The following is a 7,508-nucleotide window of genomic DNA, read 5'->3' on the forward strand; positions in this document are numbered from 1 at the left end:
GACATGGGAAAAAATGCAAGTTCTGAAGGCTACTTTATTCTACTGGGTCTTTCTAAATGGCCTCATCTGGAAGTGGTTATCTTGATATTCTACTTAATGACACTGATTGGCAACCTGTCCATCATTATCCTGTCATACTAGGACTCCCATCTCCATACTCCCATGTACTTCTTCCTCTCAAACCTCTCTTTTCTGGATCTATGCTATACCACTAGCTCTATCCCTCAGTTACTAGTCAACCTTTGGGGCCCTGAGAAGACCATCTCTTATGTTGGTTGCATAATTCAACTCGTCTTTGTCCTTTCCCTGGGAACCACAGAGTGTGTCCTACTGGTGGTGATGTCCTATGACTGTTATGTAGCTGTGTGTAAACCCTTGCATTACACTGTCCTTATGCATCCTCGTTTTTGCCACCTGTTGGCCTTGGTTTCTTGGATAAGTGGCTTCACTTCCTGGGCACTTCATGCCTACTTTACCTTCTGGGTACCCTTGTGTGGACATTGCCAAGTAGATCATTTTTTCTGTGAAGTTCCAGCACTGCTGAGATTGTCATGTGTTGACATTTGGGCTAATGAACTGACGCTTATGGTCACGAGCTCCATTTTTGTTATCATACCGCTTATTCTCATTCTCAGCTCCTACGGTGCCATTGCCCGTGCTGTGCTGAGAATGCAGTCAACAACTGGACTTCAGAAAGTCTTTGGGACATGTGGAGCCCATCTTAAGGTTGTGTCCCTCTTCTTTATCCCAGTTATGTGCATATATCTCCAGCCATCCTCTGGGAAATCTCAAGATCAAGCCAAGTCATTGCCCTCTTTTATACTGTTGTCCCACCTAGCCTTAACCCTCTAATCTATACTGTTAGGAACAAAGATGTAAGAGGGGCAGTAAAAAGACGAATCAGGTGGGAGTTAGATACGTGATAAAGAAACTGCTCCGCAATTATTCTTCAGAGAGTCTTGTCCGTTTGCAGGGTGTTTCCTTTGATATTTATTCCTAATGTACAACCCACCAAGCACTTAGAACAACAGTTCAGCCCCCAATTTTTTTTTCTTATTGGTTAATTTTGAAATGTTATTCATACACAGACTTTAGATTAATTTCACTTTAGTCTTTGTAAAATTCCACATTTAGTTTCTATAGCAATTAGGGACTTTTAAAAAAAAAACATAAATAAGTGAATTTATGTGTAATTATGAAGAGATGATTTAAAAATTTGTAATACTTGACATATTTTAAATATAACAATATGCACTAATCATTAATACCTACAGAAAAAGAGGGAGCAATATAACAATGACTTAGACTAATGGAGTTTTTGGACATTCAGTAGGCACTAAATTCGGTAAAAAAAAAAAATCTATTACAGCAAAGACTAAATGATAAACATATGAATGTTATAATTTCTTGTATGATGAATGGATATTGAGCAATTCTTTCACTGTAAAAAACATTTTTTTTTACAATTTTAAATTATATGAATAATTTATTTTGTGGGTCTATATACTTGTCAAGGTGCTCTGGTGGCATGGTGCCTAAGGCATTTGACTGCTAACCAGAAAACTGACAGTTCAAACTCACCAGCCAGTCAGAAGGAAGATGGGGCAGTCTACTTTCATAGATACCACCTCAGAAACCCAAGGAGGGATTGCTATGAGTCGGATCCAACTCCATGGCATTTTTTTTTCTAATACTTGTCACATTGAATTGTAAACAAATATGTTTCAAATGGTTCATTTATCCATTTAATCTATTTATTCACTCTTTCGGCTAAATTTTATTGAGCATCTATGATCTCACATATTATGGGGTTTTTGGTAATATAAATAAATATAGCTCATTCTGTTCAATAGAACTCACTATTAAGGGGAGGGAATGGGAATTTAAGATAAAAATAACATCATTACATGATTCAATGTGTCATTAGACACAAAGCTAATTAATCAAGGTAAGTTTTAAAACTTAAGATAAGAAATTTGCTCATAAATCTTGAAAAATAAAAAAAAAAACATTGCTAATTTCTATAAGAAGATGATGCTAATGACTGAAACCAAGCAAAACTAAATAGAATATGTTTTCACAGGTTTATTAGTGACATATAGAAGATGAAAAAACTAAAAAAACTTAAAAAAATTAAAAAGTTCTTTTTATCTTCAATATGTCTCTAATAAACCTATGAAACCATATTCTTTTTAATTAGTGACATATTGAAGATACCTTAAACCTTTTCTTTTAAACATATTTTTTTGCAGGTTATGATTATTTTTTAATGCTGAAATGAAAATTGGTCCATATATTTAAATTTATCACTCTTAGTGGTAGATAGAGGAGACCTGGTGGCATAGTGACTAAGTGCGTGACTGCTCACCAAAAGGAGGTAAGTTTGAACCCATCAACCATCATGGAGGAGGAAGATATGGTAGCCTGCTTCTCTAAACATGTACGTCCTTAGAAACCCTTTAGGGTATTATACTTTGTCCTACAGGGTTACTATGACTTGAAATTGACTCCAAGGGATCAACAAGTTTGGTTCAGTGATTGCTAATAACATATATGAATTATAACTGGGAGAGACTCTCTGGGGAGCTCTGGTGGCATAGTGCCTAAGGCATTTGACTGCTAACCAGAAGGCTGACAGTTCAAACCCAGTCACCACTCCTCAGAAGGAAGACTGGGCAATCTACTTTTGTAGTGATAGTACAAAATTCTGTAGCCTCAGAAACTCAAGGAAGGGTCACTATGAGTCGAATCTGACTCCACAGCAGTGAATTTGGTTTTTGGTTTTGGGAGAGACTCAAATACAAGCAGTTACGAGATTATAGACAAATTCTGTTCTTAAATCTGTCTTTAAGCCATATTGGTATGTAAATCAAAACAGATATAGTTCTTATCTTAAGTCAATCGAGTGTTTGTCTTAGTATATAGCATCTCATGTAATTTATATGCATAAAAACGTTAAAGAAGTACTCATTCTCCCAGCCTAGCCCATGCCTTGGGCCCGCCATCCTGCAGCAGCAGTCTCTTCTCTTCCTAATTCTCTCTTCCTGGTCTAGTGACAAGACAGGAAACAAAGATGGCCACCTAATGCAGATTGCCTAGCCACCCTGAGACTCTAACAGCATGTTCCCTGTGGACACCTGTATCTGTGGGTGCATAAGGTGCAGGGCCTGTAGGATGAAGGGTTACCCGGGCTAAGGGGTGGTAGTCCAGATAGATAGGCGGGAAGGGGAAGTTTGAGGGCTGTCACTGAGGGCCCAAGTGTCAAGGGTAGCAGGGCCAAGCCAGGACATAGGGAGTGGGGGCAAGCAATGCCAGGAGCAGGTCAGGAATAAGAGACTGAAAGTCTGGGGGCTGGGGTCAAGCCATGCTGGATGCTGCTGAGCATAAAACTTCCCCCAAAACTGATATATTGGTGTCCTAGATTCTGGTGGCATAGTGCCTAAGGCATTTGACTGGTAACCAGAAGGCTGGTGGTTCAAACAACCACTTCTGGGAAGGAAGTTTGGGCAATCAACTTCCTTAGTGATACCACCTCGGAAACCCAAGGAGGAGTCACTATGAGTCAGATCTGACTTGATGGCAGTGAGTTGTTTTTGTTTTTGTTTAGATTTTTCTTACAAACTGTTGTATGTACCGCACTTTAGGGTGGTTGGTACCTAACTACAAGTTGTACCTCCATTGGATGTTCTTAATCTGGGACTACCTGTAATGGAGCACAGGTAGGCTTCTCACATTCTACATTTTCAAGGCATGTACAAGTGTACAAATAATGGGAATAATGTATAAGACTGTGATTTAGATGCTGACAAGAAATAAGCACTCACAAACAACAGCAACAACAACAACAAAAAACTCACTGCCATCAAGTCGGATCCGACTCATAGCGACCCCTCCTTGGGTTTCTGAGGCAGTATTACTACAGAAGTAGATTGCCCAATCTTCCTTCCAAGGAGTGGCTGGTGGGCTTGAACCTCCAGCCTTCTGGTTAGCAGTCAATGCCTTAGCCACTATGTTACCAGAACTCCCAGAAATAAGCACTATAAACTGGAAATAATTTGGTGAAGTAGTATTACCCCCAGCCATCCGGTGAATTCCAACTCATAGTGACTCCCATTGAGTTTCCAAGGCTGTAAATATTTACAGAAGTAGATTGCCTCATCTTCCTCCTGTAGAGCAGCTGGTGAGTTTGAAGTGCCCACCTTCTGGCTAGCAACCAAATGCCTTACCCGCTACACCACCAGAGCTCCTTAAGGTAGTATTACAGCATCTAATATGTGAGACAGATAACACTAGACTCTGAAAATAACTGGATGCATCTAATTGATATCTTCATAAATTTCCTAAACAGATTATCTATAAAAACCATTGACTGGTACATGTTAGTTTATTTTGCATTTTTGAACTTAATCAAATATGAATGTTTGTCATCAGCAAGGATATTATGAAAATAAACTTGAATATGATATTTTCCAAATAAAGAAATCTATTTTCTTGTCAGTAATACATGTGAATAAGTGATTTTATTACATATACCACTTCCACCATCACCACCTGGAATAAATCTACTTTCCTATCCCATTAAAGTGGAAAACATAATCAATTAGAGCTAATCACCTTACACACAGGCATGGTGACTAAAGGAAAACTTATTTTAAAGTAAAATTTTGAAAAAATCTTTGAATTTTGTGGTTGTAATCCATATATTAGCTATAGTTTTCCATCCCTTTTAAAAGCTACAAATAATTGATTCAATTTTATCTGGTGGATTATAAAACTAAGATAAAAATTAACCTCTAGAATTTCCTCACATTCCTAACGTGTTACTCTGATGTGATCTATTCTGTTTGGATTCATTCTTTCTGCTGAATTTCACTGCCTTTGTAACCCACCAGATAGGTACACTAATACAGAATATAGTCCATGTCCTGAATCTATCTCCCAAAGAATTCTCATGTATGTAACCAAGATTTTACCAAATAATGGGGACCGCATGAAGGGGTCACATCACACAAACTTCATAAAAAATGGAAACATAGATTCATCCTGCCACTATGAAAATCTTCCTATCTGGGATACTTCATGTAGCCCTCCAGGCTCCTACCAGGGCCTTTTTCTTTTCTTTGTTTTCCAGGCTTACTGATGTGTAATTTGAATAATATAAAATCTACTCATTTTAAGTGTATACTTCAACAAGCTTTGGCAAATGTATAATTGTGTAAACACCCAATAAAGAATATATAGAATAATTACTCTCATAAATAATTTCCTGTTCTTTTTTTTTTTTTTGACATTTTTCTTTTTTTTTTTTTTGTGATTTGGATGAAAATTTACAGAGCAAATTCACTTTCCATGCAGCAGTTCACATACACTTTGTCTCATGACATTGACCACAATTAACCACAGTGCAAAAGCTCCTCTCCCACTTCCTCCCTACAGTCACCTCTCAACTGTGTCCATCCCTCCATGCACCCCTAACCCGAGAGCTGTCACCCTGTGCATAAACAGCCCTTCTTTCTCCAATGATTGTTCTCTCCAAGGAGTGTATTTACCTCAGGTAAATGTTCAACTCCTATTCCTGTCTTTTGCTTGGCTGGAAGCCACAGGTGTGGGTTCAATTCTAGACCTGAAGGGCAGCTAGGGGCCATAGTCACAGTGGTTCTACCAGGCTCTATCAGACCAACAAACCTGCCCCCTGCCTTTTTTTTTCTTCCAAATGCTTTTGAGTTTTGTTCCACATTGTTCTCCCTCTCTATCCAGGGTCTCCTACATAGATCCCCTTCTGAGTGGTTGACATTGGTGGTCGGACACCACCTAGTTCTTCTAGTCCCATAGTCATATAGGCTGTGGATTGCATGGTGTACCAATCACTAGGACTAATTCTTTCCATTAATCTTTGGTTTTCTTCATTCTTTGCTCTGGACAAGGAGAGACCCATCATTGCATCTAGATGGCAGCTTGGAGGCTTTTAAGATCCCAGTCACTACCCGCCAAAATAGGAGGTGGGACAATGTTTTGTGTAGTATGTTATACCAATTGAGCTAGATGTCCCCTGTGACTATGATCCCGAGCCCATAGGTTCAACTATTCGGTCCCTCTGGTAACTGCCTGTACCAAGAAGGGAATACAACCTTCTCCTGTATTAGCTCTACTATACACCTGGGAATTCAGATCATACAAATACATTTATAGGACCATTATCTGCCAACCCTATACATGGTCTTGGGTACACTCCCCACTTCATAGACATACCTACTAGTTCAGCCTGTCCACCCATCTATCCACCCATATTCCTATGTTTGCCTTCACTGACAATGCAGTACTGTATGTGCAAAAAGGTTCATCTTTGTTGTCTGTACCTCCCATGTACCTCTCTGTCTTCCTCTTCCTTAATGCCACCATGTTGATCCCTCACATTTGGTACATTGCCCTTGTCTTCACCCAAATCAGTACTTACCTCTACCTATCTAACAGTGTTCCCTCCCCTCCCCTCCCACCCCTGGTAACCAACAAAGAAAATTTCCTTCCATAGATAAAACTTTCCTTGATTTTTACAGTTACGGACTAATACAATTTTTGTCCTTATGTGATTGGCTTATTTCACTCAGCATAATGTCTTCCAAGTCATCCAAGTTATGTGGTGTTTTGCAGATTCTAGTTTATTCTGTAGGGTTGCATAGTATTCCATTGTGTGTATGTACCATAGTTTGGTTATCCATTCCTCAGTTGATGGACACCTAGGTTGTTTCCATATTTTGGCTATTATAAATAGTGCTGCAATGAACATGGGTGAGCATATGTCTGTTCTTGTCATGGCTCTCACTACTTTAGGATATATACCTAGTAATGGACTGGCTGGGTCAAATGGTATTTCTGTTTTCAACTTTTTAAGGAGTCACCATACTGTTTTGCACATTGGTTGTACCATTTTACAGTCTCATCAGCAGTGTATGAGAGTCCCAATCTCTCCGCATCCTCACCAGCATTTGTCATTTTGTGTCTTGTTGAACTTTGCTACTAGTGCTGGGGCAAGATGGTATCTCATTGTTTTGATTTACATATCTCTAATGGCTAATGATTGTGAACATTTTTTCATGTTTGTTGGCTGCCTGAATATCCTCCTTGGTGAAGTGTCTATTCATGTCTTCTGCCCATTTTTTAATTGGATTATTTGTCTTTTGGTATCGAGGTGTTGGAGTGTTCTATAAATTTTAGAGATAAGTCCCTTATCAGATATGTCGTTGCCAATTTTTTTTTCCCAATCTGTAGGTTCAATTTTGACTCTTGGAGAAGTCTTTGGAAGCACATAAAAATTTAATTTTTAGAAGGTCCCATTCATCTAGTTTCTCTTTTGCTGTTTGTGCATTTTGGGTTATACTTGATAGTCTATTTATGCCATATATTAGGGCCCCTAGTTTTTCCTTGAAGAACACTATAGTTTTCCTCAGTTTAGGTTTCACATTTAAGTCTTTGATCCATCTGGAGTTAGTTTTTGTGTATGGTGTGAGGTA

At 38.7% G+C, this 7,508-nt stretch overlaps 1 pseudogene; it reads left to right on the top strand.

Annotated features, from left to right (window-relative positions):
- LOC103210639 lies at positions 1-923 on the top strand (annotated as a pseudogene).
- The last annotated feature ends 6,585 nt before the right edge of the window (positions 924-7,508 follow it).

This window comes from Orycteropus afer, unplaced genomic scaffold (genome assembly GCF_000298275.1).
Source record: "Orycteropus afer afer isolate SDZICR_OR568_19922 unplaced genomic scaffold, OryAfe1.0 scaffold00632, whole genome shotgun sequence".
NCBI classification, from domain to species: domain Eukaryota; kingdom Metazoa; phylum Chordata; class Mammalia; order Tubulidentata; family Orycteropodidae; genus Orycteropus; species Orycteropus afer.